The 14,813-nt window shown below is 43.5% G+C and overlaps 1 protein-coding gene and 1 non-coding gene across 2 annotated transcripts in view; both read left to right on the top strand.

Moving 5' to 3' along the window:
- HSD17B3 (hydroxysteroid 17-beta dehydrogenase 3) overlaps positions 1-14,813 on the top strand; it is a 58,541-nt gene that overhangs the window by 22,612 nt on the left and 21,116 nt on the right.
- LOC115894047 lies at positions 13,773-13,876 on the top strand. Its single transcript, XR_004054103.1, has one exon. It is a non-coding gene; the product is annotated as a U6 spliceosomal RNA (small nuclear RNA).

Here is a 14,813-nt window from a genome sequence, read left to right as displayed (position 1 = left end):
AAAGTTTTATATTGACTTAGTAACAAAGGATCTAAGCAAGAAGACAAAAGGTCTGAATGAACAGCATTTAAGCAATATGGATGTATATAGTTAGTCTAAAAAGGAATGCAAAATAATATTGCTGAGTTAGGTACCCAGTGGGCTGATTTTCTGAAGGCTATTGCCCATGTCACCTGGAGGTCAGCTTCTCTGTCAAGCTATAATGTCCCAACGACTCCTCTGTTTCCAACCTCACTGGCCGTGAGCTGTCTGCACCTTCACTGGCTGAGAATTGTTAAACAAAGATCTGGTAACAGCAAAGTTACCTGCCCAAGGGTGTCAGATGAGGTCAAACAGGTTTATTAAAAAAGATTCTAGGGGGATACTAATTTTTAAAAACTCAAGTAATCATCAGCTTGCTTTTTATGAAGTTTGGAATTCTTTAACAATTTAACATAAAAATATGAAATTCTTTTGTCAGAATGTATGTGATTCCAGTCTTATTAATTGATAAGACCAGCCTTAGCTAAAATATAAACTAGAATAGTTAAAGGCAGCTGTAAAATAAGCTTTTATAGACAAGAATCTGAAATTTTCTATCATGGCTATTGTAAAATTTGGAATTGGTATAATTTACTTAATAAGTAGCAAATTACATATATACTACTTCCATCAAAATATAGGTCTACCATGGAGGCCAGATGCAGTACAGGGGCTGGACGTGGTGGCTCCCACCTGTAATCCCAGCACTCTGGGAAGCTGAGGCGGGTTGATCACTTGAGGCTAGAAGTTTGAGACCAGCCTGACCAACACGGCGAAACCCCGTCTCTACTAAAAATACAACAAACAAACAAAAAAACCCAGCAATAATAAAACAGGCCTACCCTGGCAGTCATACTCTAATTTTTTCTATTTTCTTCCCTTTCTGATCCTTTATCCCACTTTCCTTTTCTTCCTCCTCCTTCTCCTTCTTCTTTGTCAAAGACATAGAGGATTGAGTTATTATCATTGATCCATACACAGTCCCTCTCTCATTTATTTTCTTTCATTCCCACCTCCCATTTCTATTCCCCGTCTTCCCATATGCAACCTTCCTAATACGTTTGATGTGCATCTTTTTGTTTGTATGTACTTTTAGAAAATGTTTATTGTTTTGTGTGCATTTTTTATGTCAATGTTTTACTAATCCACAGGTAGAACTAGTATTTTTATATGCAGTTTGCAAAAAATGGCTATTCTTTTACTTATTTTAGTTAATTAATTTTTAATTGGCAAAAAAATTGTGTATATTTATTGGGTACAAAATGACATTTAAAATATATATACATTGTAAAATGGCTCAGTCGAACTAATTAACATATAAATTACCTTACATACTTACTATTTTTTGTGCTGAGATCACTTAAAACCTGTTCTCATCAATTTTAAAGAATATGATACATTGTTACTAATACAGCATGTATACATGGTGTACAATAGATCCCTTGAACATTTTTTCCTATCTTACTTTCCATCAAAGGATACAGAAAAGACATTTTGTATCCTTTGAGCAACATCTTCCCAATACCCCCACCCCAGAAAATGACTACTCTTGTTCTTGTAGCTTATTTTTATTTTTTATTTATTTATTTTTTGAGACAGAGTCTTACTCTGTTGCCCAGGCTGGAGTGCAGTGGTGTGATCTCGGCTCACTGCACGCTCCGTCTCCCGGGTTCACGCCATTCTCCTGCCTCAGCCTCCCGAGTAGCTGGAACTACAGGTGCCCGCCACCATGCCCAGCTAACTTTTTGATTTTTTTTTCAGTAGAGACGGGGTTTCACCATGTTAGCCAGGATGGTCTCGATCTCCTCACCTCAGTGATCCACCTGCTTCAGCCTCCCAAAGTGCTGGGATTACAGACGTGACCACCGCGCCCTGCACTTGTAGCTTATTTTTAAGTTGCAGACATGAATTTGTCTTTGCTACACTGTAATCAAATTTGATGCTCAATTACTCAATATGAGGCAAACCAGCATAGGCTTCGTGTTGAAGAGTGCAGCCACTAGATGGAAAAAGCAGGGCCAGGACTAAGGTGAGGCTTGCGAGGTGACCATGAACCTGAGAAAGAGCACCTCCTTAAATTTTGCATCCGGAGTGCTTTACTTGCCTCATCCTAGTTTCAGCCCTGGGAGAAAGTCTAGAACCCTGCATCATTGCAGGGAGGGGGCTGCCCTGGACTATTGTATTATCTAAAGAAGACATTGCAGGAGGAAGAACGAATGCCTCTTGTAAGAAGCCACTGAGACTTGGGGCTAGTTTGTTACTACAGTATTGCCAATCCTATCCTGCTTACTAGTCATAAAAGGGAGACAAATGGCAAAGAAAGCATAGTGAAGGGAAACTCAAATAAGACAGCAGAAGTTAGTGTAACAAATCTGCAATCTCAATAAATATGACAGTTACACTTACTGATAAATGGCAAATGCTCAGATGGGGCTTAAAAATCCAATGTTGATTACAGAGAGGTTGAAAATTAATGAATGAAAAAACTATATACTGGGAAAATGAAAGCAAAAGAAGAGGAATGGAAGCAACATCAGTATCAGACAAAATGTAATTCAAGAGAAGAAATAATATTAGCTTGGTGAAAAAGTAATCACGGTTTTTGCCATTATTTTGATGGCAAAAACCACGATTGCTTTTGCACCAACCTAATAAAAGGAAAATATTCTTATTAATAAATTTCAGATTATGAATACTGGCCATATTCTATTCCTGACAATATAACTTCAAATAACTGAAACTGTAAAGAAATTAAAAGCAACTGCCTGGGTGCAGTGGCTCACGCCTGTAATCCCAGCACTTCGGGAGGCTGAGGTGGGTGGATCACGAGATCAGGAGTTTAAGACCAGCCTGGCCAACATGGTGAAACCCCTTGTCTATGGAAAATACAAAAATTAGCTGGGCAGTGGTGGTGGGTGCCTGTAATCCCAGCTACTAGGGAGGCTGAGGCAGAGAACTGCTTGAACCTGGGGGGCAGAGATTGCAGTGAGCCAAGATTACACCACTGCACTCCAGCCTGGGCGACAGAGCCAGACTCCATCTCAAAAAAAAAAAAAAAAAAAAAAAAAAAAAAAAGCAACTGACATATTTACAACCACTGTGGGCAATTAGCATGTCTTTTTCAGAGGAAGAAACACAAAGTGTAATCAGTGTTTTCAATAAGCAGTCTCATGGGACTCTTCAGGGGTTGTTCATGACCGTTCTGTTTCTAAGTGTCTCTTTAAACCTCTTAGTGGTGGTTCTTTCTCTGCCTCCACTCCTGTTGCCTCACTGATCCTCCCTAGGTGAAACAAAGTCCTTTGGTCAGTTCCAGATGCAAACATGGTTTCACTTCAGTAGTTACAGTGCCAGTCACCTGCAGGAGTCCAAATGCTGACCCTGTGATGAAAGTTACATCTCCCCTCCCCACAGCTAGGGCCTCCTTTGGATGCCACTGCCATCGGAAGACAGTGCCGCGGTGTTTTCTCTCTTTCCTGGCCTCGCAGTTCTCCATTCCGTCGTTGCTAACTGAGATGCGGGAACCTGCCCAAGTCTGAGGAGGAGGGAGATGGGAGAGCATAGGAGGGAGGACAAGGAAGGGGCATCGGGCAGGTCTGTGTGTCTCCCTCTCTGGGTCTGGTGACTGACACTGACTCTTTCCCCGTGGGGCCCTTTTGTGGGCTCTCCCCATGGAAGTGCCGCTCGCTGCTCTGCAGGACCTTGACCCTGGCGAATTCACCCCGTCCTGCATCAGCCTCCTCGGGCCCTGCACCCAGCACTCTGCCTCCACCTTTGCTTCTCCCAAGGTCTCTGTGCTTTGAGACAGAAGTTTTGGGCCAAGAGCAGTGGCTCACACCTGTAATTCTAGCACTTTGGGAGGCCAAGGTGGGCGGATCACCTGAGGTCAGGAGTCAGAGACCAGCCTGGCAACACGGTGAAACCCCATCTCCACTAAAAATGCAAAAATTAGCCGGGCGTGGTGGCACATGCCCGTGGTCCCAGCTACTCAGGAGGCTGAGGCAGGAGAATCCCTTGAACCTGGAAGGCCGAGGTTGCAGTGAGCCGAGATCGTGAATAAACACTTACATTTCTACTGTCTGAACCAAGTCTCAGCAGCAGGCCTCGCCCTTGGCAGCAGAAGGTTCCAGCATCAGAGCAGCTGAGGAGCAGCAACCTCCTGCTCATGAGATTTTTGGGGGATCTGGGTCAAAGATCAGTCTACAGTTTGAGCATAACGAGTAAGAAATAAACTTCTGTTGTGTTAAACTGCTGAGATTTCAGTGTTAACTTGTTGCCACAACATTACCTATCCTACATGAACTCATTCAGGCAAAAAAGGAGAGGGGGAATAAAAAACAAGAACGCACAGTGAACATAAATCCTGAAACAAGAGGGGAAGGGACTACTGAGAGCCCTCTCCTTTACTGCGAGGTGAGAGGCGGGCAATGCTCCCTCCACACCCGACCCAATGGGGATGGCAGTCACAGTTCGGCAGCAGAGAGAACCAAAGAAATCCTTTTCACACATTCCTCTTAGTTGCTACTCTCTTTACCTTTTTTTATTTTTTATTTTAAATTATGTATTTATTTATTTATTGAGATAGAGTCTCACTCTGTCTCCAGGCTGGAGTTCAGTGGTGCGATCTCTGCTCACTACAACCTCCACCTCCTGTGTTCAGGTGATTTTCCTCCCTCAGCCTCCTGAGTAGCTGGGACTATAGGCGTGTGCCACCATGCCCAGCTAATTTTTGTATTTTTTTAAAAGTAGAGATGGGTTTCACCATGTTGACCAGGATGGTCTTGAACTCTTGACCTTGTGATCCGCCCACCTCAGTCTCCCAAAGTGCTGGGATTGTGGCTGTGAGCCACTGCACCTGGCCAATTTTTTTTTTTTTTTTTAGATAGGGTCTTGCTCTGTTACCCAGGCTGGAGTGCAGTGTGCAATCAGAGCACACTGCAGCCTCAACCTCCTGGGTTCAAGGGATCCCCCTGCCTCAGTCTTCTGAGTAGCTGGGACCACAGGCACGTGCCACCATGCCAAGATAATTTATTTTTATTTTTTGTAGAGATGGGGTCCCACTGTGCTATCCAGGCTGGTCTCCAACTCTTGGGCTCAGGCAATCCTCCTGCCTTGGCCCCCCAAACTGCTGGGACTACAGATGTGCGCCATGGTGCCCAGCCTCCCTCTTTATCTTGTTATCTTTCTTCTGTGAGTGAGGGGTCCACTGGGAAGGGCTCAAGAATCACATTCTAGTTCACAGATATTACTTTTTCTGAACAAAACCTGGGCTGCCTCGCCTGGTGCAGTAAAGCCAAACATCCACCCTGAGGTTTTGCAGTGAGGGAAAGGAGGGTGATGATTTGCAGGCCGCCGAGTAAGGAGGATCAGGCAGCTCCTGCTTAAGAGATGACCTCCCTAATGGCTCACAAGCAGGGGTTTTTAAAGGCAGGGGTAGGTTTCAGGAAAGTAGATAGGCAAAGTCATAAGTCAATACACAGGCGTTATACACCGGTTTGTCTGAAAAAGGCGGGATAACTTGAAGTGGGGGCTTATAAGTCACAGGTGGATTCAGCAATGCCCCGGTTTCAATTGGTTAAGGAAGTGAAGCTTTGTCTAAAAACTGGGGCCAGCAGAAAGAAACGTTAAGGTCTGGCCTGTGGGCGTAACTCGCTCCAGCCCTTAGGAAGAAGTTTAGAACAAAACAGCAGCCATGTTCAGTCCTCAGCCGCCCCTCATCTGAGGTCTATGTATGAGTGAACAGTATTTTCCAGTTGGTGGGGGCTCCGAGTTTCCGAAAAATAACTCAGGGACACGTGTCCAGACGTTAGCTTTAGTCGCTGCGGGGAACTGGTATCTCGAGCCAACCTCCGTGGCATGACATGAAGCTGCTGTTACCTTTCTACTCATCAGGTTGCTCATGTGCTTCTCAGGCTAGCTAGGGGCCTGGAATTCCCCTTGGAGGGACTAAGATTGTCCTTCATTTCATGCTGGTAGGGGTGGCAGTGGTCAGCGGGCTCCTAAGAGGGGTCCCTGCTCCATCTGATTATTTTGTGCTCTTTCTGCTCACATTTCGGACACTAAATGCATGGGGTTTTCTCCTCACACCAACCAGTTCCCCAACTCTTTTGACACAATCGGATGTCCTCCAATTCAATTCATTTCTAACACTACCCAGAGGTAGCACAGACCCCACAGGTTAAGGGCCCGGTCCCACTAGACTGCCCCCATGCCCTTCAGATCCCAGTTGAAAGTCCCAGGTCTCCTGCACTTCTCACTGACTGGGTATAAATCAGGGACTCCCACAAACCCCTCCTTAGGTTCAAGACTCTGCTAGAATGGCTCACAGAGCTCAGGAAGGCACCTTACTTACTGGTACCAGTTTATTATGAGAGATATAGCTCAGGAATGGCTAAACCACAGATGCGTAGGGCCAGGTGTGGGGAAGGGTTGGAAGCCTCCAAGCCTTCTCAGGGGGATACCGTCTCCCAGTGCCTCCGTGTGTTTGCAGCCTAGAAGCTCTCTGAATCCTGTCGCTTAAAGGTTTTTTTTTTGTTTTTTTTTGTTTTTTTTTGTTTTTTTTTGAGACGGAGTCTCGCTCTGTCACCCAGGCTGGAGTGCAGTGGCCGGATCTCAGCTCACTGCAAGCTCCGCCTCCCAGGGTTCACGCCATTCTCCTGCCTCAGCCTCCCGAGTAGCTGGGACTACAGGCGCCAGCCACCTCGCCCGGCTAGTTTTTTGTATTTTTTAGTAGAGACGGGGTTTCACCGTGTTAGCCAGGATGGTCTCGATCTCCCGACCTCGTGATCCGCCCGTCTCGGCCTCCCAAAGTGCTGGTATTCCAGGCGTGAGCCACCGCGCCCGGCCGAAGGTTTTGATGGAGTTTTGCTACACAGGCATGATTGATTAAGTCATTGGCCATTTGAGATTAATTCCATCCCCGGCCCCTCTTCCCTCCTTGGAACAAAGAAGGAGGTCGGGAGGTGGGGTTGAAGGTTCTAACCCTGCAATCACACACTTGATTTCTCCAGCCCCCATCCTGAAGCTCTCTAGGGGCCCCCAGCCACCAGTCATCTCGTAAGCATACAATCACCACTAAAGAACTAACTCATGCAGCCAAATACCACCTGTTCCACAAACACCTATGGAAATAAACTTTTAAAAATGCTCCTTGGTATGCCATCTGCTGCTGAAACTGCTGATGTTGTATATATGAGAGGCTCCTACAATGCAGTAAGGAACCACAACAACAACAAAAACACACTCTCATCACTCTGAAGATTCCAAGAATCTTAGAAACTCTTGTGTCGGGAACTGGGGACCAAGACCAAACTTTGTAACAAAGATCATCCCTATCGATCAGGAAATTATAGGGGTATTATGAGCTTTGTGCCAAGAACAAGGGACACACATCACGTATATTCACTGTTATCTTACAATAACACAGTTTTTTCTAGGTTCTTTCTCTGAACTCGTTTTGTGATCTAATGTCTGTTGTGTCTTAGCACTCCTGTTGAAACTTGTAATGTAACATCTTATTACATAAATAAGAAATAATTAAGGCTATAAGGAATTTGAATATCCTCTCATACTGGGTTAACAAATACCTGGTAGGGCATCTGGTAAACCTCAAGTTTAATTTAATAGACAACTATTTACAAGACTGGGTAGCCAACAAAGATTTCATATACATTCCTGAAGGATACACAGGAGCCATTCATATAAATGGTCTGCTGACTAGGCTACAAAGGAAATTGTGACTGATTCCAAATAGCAAAAGATATACCATTACATTCACTAACCACCATGCAATAAAATTAAAAATAACGTTAGAAAATGATATCCATCCCTACCTATACTCAGAAAGTATTCTCCAGTGTACTTCTAAGATTACAGAAAAAATAAAAGTGGGTACTCTCATGAATTGCAGCCAAGGTGCTACACAGATGGAAACTTTCGGCTTTAAAGGCATCTGTCAGAAAATAAGAAAGATTATAAACAGATTTAGCTTCCAAGAAACTCTAGAAAAGGAACAAGAAGCCTGGTTGCTTCTGCCGCTCCTTTCAAAAGCAAGATCAGTGGCTGGGCGCGGTGGCTCACGCCTATTAATCCCAGCTCTCTGGGAGGCCGAGGCGGCCTGATTACGAGGTCAGGAGATTGAGACCATCCTGGCTAACCCGGTGAAACCCCGTCTCTACTAAAAATACAAACAATTAGCCAGGCGTGGTGGCAGGTGCCTGTAGTCCCAGCTACTTGGGAGGCCTGAGGCAGAAGAATGGTGTGAACCTGGGAGGCGGAGCTTGCAGTGAGCCTAGATTGCACCACTGCACTCCAGCGTGGGCCACAGAGCGATACTCCGTCTCAAAAAAAAAAAAAAAAAAAAAAAATTCCAAAAGAGATACAAGGAGGAAATTAATAGAGAACAAAAACTGATAATATAAAAAACACAGGAAGAAATGGAATTGATCAGTTTAAAGCAAACCAACAGTCAAACCAATTCTTTAAAAATGCCAAATAAGAGACAAATCTTTGAAAAATCTTAAATTAAAAAAAAAAAAAAAAAAAGAGGTCCGGCTCTGTGGCTGATGCCTATAATCCCAGCACTTTGCAAGGAGGAGGCAAGAGGATCCCTTGAAGTCAGGAGTCTGAGATTGGCCTGGGCGAAGTAGTGGGACCTCATATACACAAAAAATTAGAAAATTAGCCAGGAATGGTAGCACACACCTGTAATCCCAGCTACTCAGGAGGCTGAGGTGGGAGCATTGCTTGAGCCTGGGAGTTCAAGATTGCAGTGAGCTCTGATCCAGCTATTGCATTCCAGTGTGGGTGACGAGTGAGATGCTATCTCAGAAAAAAACAAAGAAGAAGCACAAAAAAGAAGAAAGAAAAGGACCAATTCTAGGAAGCTAGCTACAGAAGAGGAAATTTATTTCAAAAAGAAGAGGAAGAAGAAAAAGAGGAAGAAAATACCATTTAAATCTTTGTACTGACAAATTGAAAATCTGGATGAAATAAACAATTTTCTGTGAAAATATAAATAATCACGATTGGCTTAAGAAGAAGTAGAAAAACACCAAGCGATTAGTAGTCATGAAAAAAATGAAAGAGGCAGTTATGAAGAACTACAGCTGAATAAGATGTCCAGACATTTTTACAATATCACCAAATCCTCGAGGAATAAGAAAAAGCCCCCCCGCCCCCCATATTTCTAGGCTGGTTAACTTTGACTTTTGATTTTTCTGTGCTTGGAGGGTTCCCCGGATGGGTAACCACCCAGGGGGTTCATTTTGCCTGCTGCCGAGGCCGAGCTGATTTATCAAGACAGCAGAACTGCAATAGAAAAAGAGCTTAATTCACGCAGAGCCGGCTGAATGGGGGACAACAGGAGTGACTGGCAGGTCAAGGTGGAACCATCAGTCATCAGAAATGCAAAAAACCTGAAAAGACATCTCAAAAGGCCAATCTTGGCTTGTACAATAGTGATATTTGTCTGCAAGAGTAACTGGGGGATGTTGCCTATCTCGTGACCTCCAATATAATGCTGGGTAATCCTTTATGTCTACACCTTAGCAGAGTTCAGGCTCCTCTCCCTAGCCTGGTGACCCTTCATCAGCTTTACCAAGGTGGTTGAGTTTTGGGAACGGGTTATTATAATTTAAATTACAAACTTAAGTATCTCCCAAAGTTAGCTTGGCCCAAACCCAAGAATAATTAAGGATAATTTGAAAGCTTAAGGGCAAGATAAGGGGTTGATTAGATCAGATCTCTTTTATTGCCATAATTTTCTCACTGTTACAATTTTTGCAAAGGTGATTTCAGATGTGGGACTTTCAGTTTTAAAACTGGGAAGCTCCTGGGACAAGTTGATCCTGTACATGTTTGATAAATTATCCAGACAGATGAGCATGACTCAGATACCAAAATGGGACAAGGATGGCATCAGAGAAGTATGATCCAATTTAAATATTTGCCAACTGAATCCAGCAGTTTATTAAAAAAGTAATTCGGAAAAAAGGAACAGATGTAATTGTTCTTAAATTGATAAAGAACATCTACCAGAAGTGACAGGAAACCTCATGCTTGCATCCTGAGAAACACTGTAAGTGTAGGAGGTGTCTGCCAAGATCATGAGGCCAAAAACATGCAAATATTGGAAAGAAAGGGACAAAACTGTACTCTTTGTAGAGAATACTATTGTCTGTGATGAAAACCAAACACTGATGAACAGACTATCAGAACAAATAAAAAATTCTGTGAGGTGGCTGTTTAAAGAGCTCCCACTCACGATTAATAACAAATTAGAATATATAGAAAAATAGGTAACACAATTGAGGGCTTCTTATGTGACAGATTCTCTGCCACACACCTTTTTTTTTTTTTTTTTGAGACAGAGTCTCGCTCTGTTGTCCAGGCTGGAGTGCAGTGGCGCGATCTCGGCCCACTGCAAGCTCTGCCTCCCGGGTTCAAGTGATTCTCCTGCCTCAGCCCACTGAGTAGCTGGGACTACAGGCATGCGCCACCACGCCCGGCTAACTTTTATATTTTAGTAGAGACAGGGTTTCACCATGTTGGCCAGGCTGGTCTCGAACTCCTGACCTCGTACTCTGCCCACCTCGGCCTCCCAAAGTGCTGAGATTACAGGTGTGAGCCAATGCGCCCAGCTGCGCCACACACTTTTGAATGTATTCCCTTCTGTGATCCCCAGAACGACTGACTTGCGCTGACAGAAATAAGTGGTAGAGATAGGAATTGAACCTACCTACTTAATCCTGAAGGGTCTTCTATCCAGAATAAGTCAGCTCACCATGGCAGTGAATAAACTTAAGATCCTGGTGGCAGGAGCAACTCAATGTCCACCCAGATCCCTACTCTCTCTTCTTTGAGTGGAGTTGCAGCTGGCAAATGGCTCCCAGCAGGGCACTTCCCAGGCTCCTTGACATCTGTGTGAGGCCATGCAACTCATTCTGCAAAAGAAAGCAAGCAGAAAGGATGTGGGTCACTTCTTGATCAAGGTGGTTAACAGAGGGCATATCTTCTCCAGCCCCTCTCAATCCTGGCACTAGCTGGATGGCGAAGCCCAGAGCAATCTTAGAGACCTGGCAGTAAAGATGACAAACGCTGTCTCAGCGTTGGGTCCTGAATGGGTTCCCAACTGTGAAATAGGGTCTGCTACGTAAGACAAAAACAGACTTCCTTTGTGTTAAAAGGCTGAAATTATGGAGTTATTTGTTACAGCAACTAATGTTATCCTAATTAACACAAACCTAACAAGAAATGTCCAGGATTTACATGAAAAATCTTTTAAATGTTTAGAAGGCTATATGAGATTTGAAAAAAAATGGATACTATAATATACTTATGGGTAAGACAACTGATTCCTGAAAAGATATAAATTTTTCCCTAAATATCCCTACTTTAATACTTGTCTAGACAATTTTGCCATTTATTTGGAAGATTAAACAAAGAAGATGAAATAAAATTTCGAAAGAGAATAATAAATGGTAGGAGCTTCCTTAACATTGTATAGGAGGGGTCAGCTAAGATAATGAGGTCAAAAATACGCAAATATTGGAAAGCTATCAAAGGCTAATATAAGCTTATGATTAAATCAGAAGTGGCCCTGGTGTGGAGATTGATAAATAGGTCAGTGCGACGGAAACAATAAACCAGAAACAGCCCCAGGCAAACATGAGAACTGAGCATATGACTAAGTCAACATTTTAAATTAGGAATGAATGGACAGTGGAGAATGTTGTTGAGACCATTAGGCACCCAATTTGAAAAACATATTGTGGAATAATTTCAACCTCATACCATTCTCAAAAATAAACAAACAAAAAGGATATAGAAAAACATATTTATATCCTTGAAGTTAAGGAAAATCAAAAAGAACATATAAAACAAGGAAAACATTCACAAATTTGATAACATTACAAGTAGTATATAATGTATGACAAGGGCACCAGAAACAAAGTAGAAAATACTTGCTATGTACATGGCAGGCAAATAATCAATACAGGGGATATATACGACTTCTACAAATTGATAAGAAAATGATAAGTTACTCCATAGAAGAATGGGCAAGGGGTATGTACTGGTAACTCACACATAACATAGCAAATGATGCTTAGCCCCACTGATAACTGGATAATTGGATAACAATAAAGGGGCCAGGTGTGGTGGCTTACCCCTGTAATCCTGGCACTTTGGGAGGCTGAGGCGGGAAGACTACTTGAGCCCAGGAGTTTAAGACTAGCCTGGCCAACATAGTGAGACCTCATCTCTACAAAAAATAAAGAGTTAGCCAGGCATGATGGCATGCATCTGTAGTCCCAAATATTCCTATACAGTATATAGGAATTAATTTACTCATATATACAAAGAGCTATATAGAAGATCTTTCACTGTAGCAAGATTGGTAGTAGAAAACCTTGGAAACACCCTAAGGTGAACTCTAGAATACCATGGAGCAATAGAAAAGAATCAAGTGGTTCTTCGTGGACTGCTATGGAAATATACACGATTCTTAGAGATAAAATATGTCATTAAGTTAAAAAGAATATTGCAGGACACTGCTTATAATGTCATTTATGTAGGATAAAAATAATGAAACTCACAAAAGAAACCTTTATTTCTATATGTGCCGATATATGCCTGTCAATGTAGAGAAAAAGTTAGGGAGGGCTCAACAACAAACTAAAGGTGGTGGGAGCCTAGGGGTGGGTGGGGAAATAGGCAGGGGCAGCCTTGGACACATTGTTTTCCTTGGCATTGTTGGAATCTTTTACAATGAGGATGCATTTGTGCATATAATAGTATAATTTAATAAACACAAACAGAAAAAGATGAAAGCCCTGAGGCTTCCACCCCAGAGATTTTTATCAGGATGGTGTATTATTTCGTTCTTGCACTGCTATAAAGAAATACCTGAGATTGGGTAATTTATGAAGAAAAGAGGTTTAATTGGCTCATGGTTCCGCACGCTGTACAGGAAGGATGATGCTTGCATTTGCTCAGCTTTGGAGGCCTCAGGAAACTTACAAGCACTGCGGAAGGCAAAAGGGGAGTGAGCACATCACATGGCTGGAGCAGCAGGAAGAGAGGGGAGGTGCCACACACTTCTAAATCACCGGATCCCTCGATGACTCACTCTTACCATGGACAGCACCTGGGGGATGGTGTTAAACCATGAGAAATGGTCCCCACGATCTAATTACCTCTCACCAGGCCCCACCTCCAACACTGGGGATTACAATTTGACTTGAGATCCAAACCATATCAGATGGTTTGGTGGGAATCGGTGTTTTTTTTTTTTTTCTTTTTTGACATCTCCTTGGGTGATTCTGAGACTGTGGGCTATAGTGAATTACTAGCTTTTGGAGACTATATCTTATAGACTATAATTCAGCTTCTTATGTGTTTTCTATAATATGTAACTCTTTCTTGTGAGACGGAGTCTTGCTCTGTCACCCAGGCTGGAGTACAGTGGCACAATCTCGGATCACTGCAACCACCACCTCCTGGGTTCAAGCGATTCTCTTGCTGCAGCCTCCCAAATAGATGGGATCACAGGCGTGTGCCATCACGCCCAGTTAATTTTTTTTTTTTTTTTTTTGGATTTTTAGTAGAGACAGGGTTTCACCATGTTGGCCAGGCTGGTCTTGAACTCCTGACCTCAGGTGGTCTGCCTGCCTTGGCCTCCCAGAGTGCTGGGAATACAGGTGTGAGCCACCGTGCCCAGCCTATAATACGTAACTTCTTAAAATAACAGCGTAGTGCTTGTTTCTGCAACACATATACTAAAATTGGAACCATACAGAGAACATTAGCATGAGTTCCCAAGGATGACACAGACATTCGTAAAGTATTCCACATTTTTCTTGAGATGGTAGATTTTGCTGTGTTGTATTTTACCACAATTAAAGAAAATAACAGTATGAATCATTTGACTGAAACCACAGAGACAGATTTCAATAAACTGGGGCCTTTGTCACTAATTCAAATGTCATCCGTCTCTGTTTAAACGAATGTTGGTTTTTCCTTTCGTCTTTCAGGAAAAACTCTAACTTTTCTCACTGGTAACAGTTTTAGATACAGACACACCTCCGGCGACGCACATTTACATGTCCCCCGTGGAATCTCTCCGAAACTGCTCTGTGTGAAGCACACGGTTCCCCACCCCGTCACGCAACCCTCGGGAGTCCAGGTGTTACCCACTCTGCAGGGCCGTCCTGCTGGTCTCAGGGGATGCGTCCAGCTCTCCACCCCATGCTCCCCATCCCATTTACTCTTCTGTTGGGAGTCAGAAAACAGGAAGAAAGGTCTCAGGTCGAGTAAGCCACAAGAAGGGTGTCCTTGTGCATAAGAAGCAGCTCAAAAGTTGGGGCAGATGGCCGGGCATGGTGGCTCAGGCCTGTAATCCCAGCACTTTGGGAGACTGAGGTGGGCGGATCACATGAGGTCAGGAGTTTGAGACTAGCCTGGCCAACACGGGGAAACCCCGTCTTTACACATGGGGAAACCCTGTCTCTACTAAAAATACAAAAATTAGCTGGGCTTGGTGGCGCATGCCTGTAATCCAGCTACTTGGGAGGCTGAGGCAGGAGAATTGCTTGAACCCGGGAGTTGGAAGTTGCAGTGAGCCGCGATTGCACCACTACACTCCAGCCTGGGTGACACAGCGAGACTCCATTGCAAAAAAAAAAAAAAAAAAAAAAAGTAGGTGCAGAAACACTGCTTTTACTATGGAATGCTGCTCCACCCCCTGCTACATAACATATAGTATAAAGTCCCCAGTATTTTAAATTCGGATGCGT

Source organism: Rhinopithecus roxellana, chromosome 16 (genome assembly GCF_007565055.1).
Source record: "Rhinopithecus roxellana isolate Shanxi Qingling chromosome 16, ASM756505v1, whole genome shotgun sequence".
Taxonomy (NCBI): Eukaryota; Metazoa; Chordata; class Mammalia; order Primates; family Cercopithecidae; genus Rhinopithecus; species Rhinopithecus roxellana.
The sequence above is the reverse complement of the archived record's forward strand: the minus strand, read 5'-3'. Positions and strand labels throughout refer to the sequence as shown.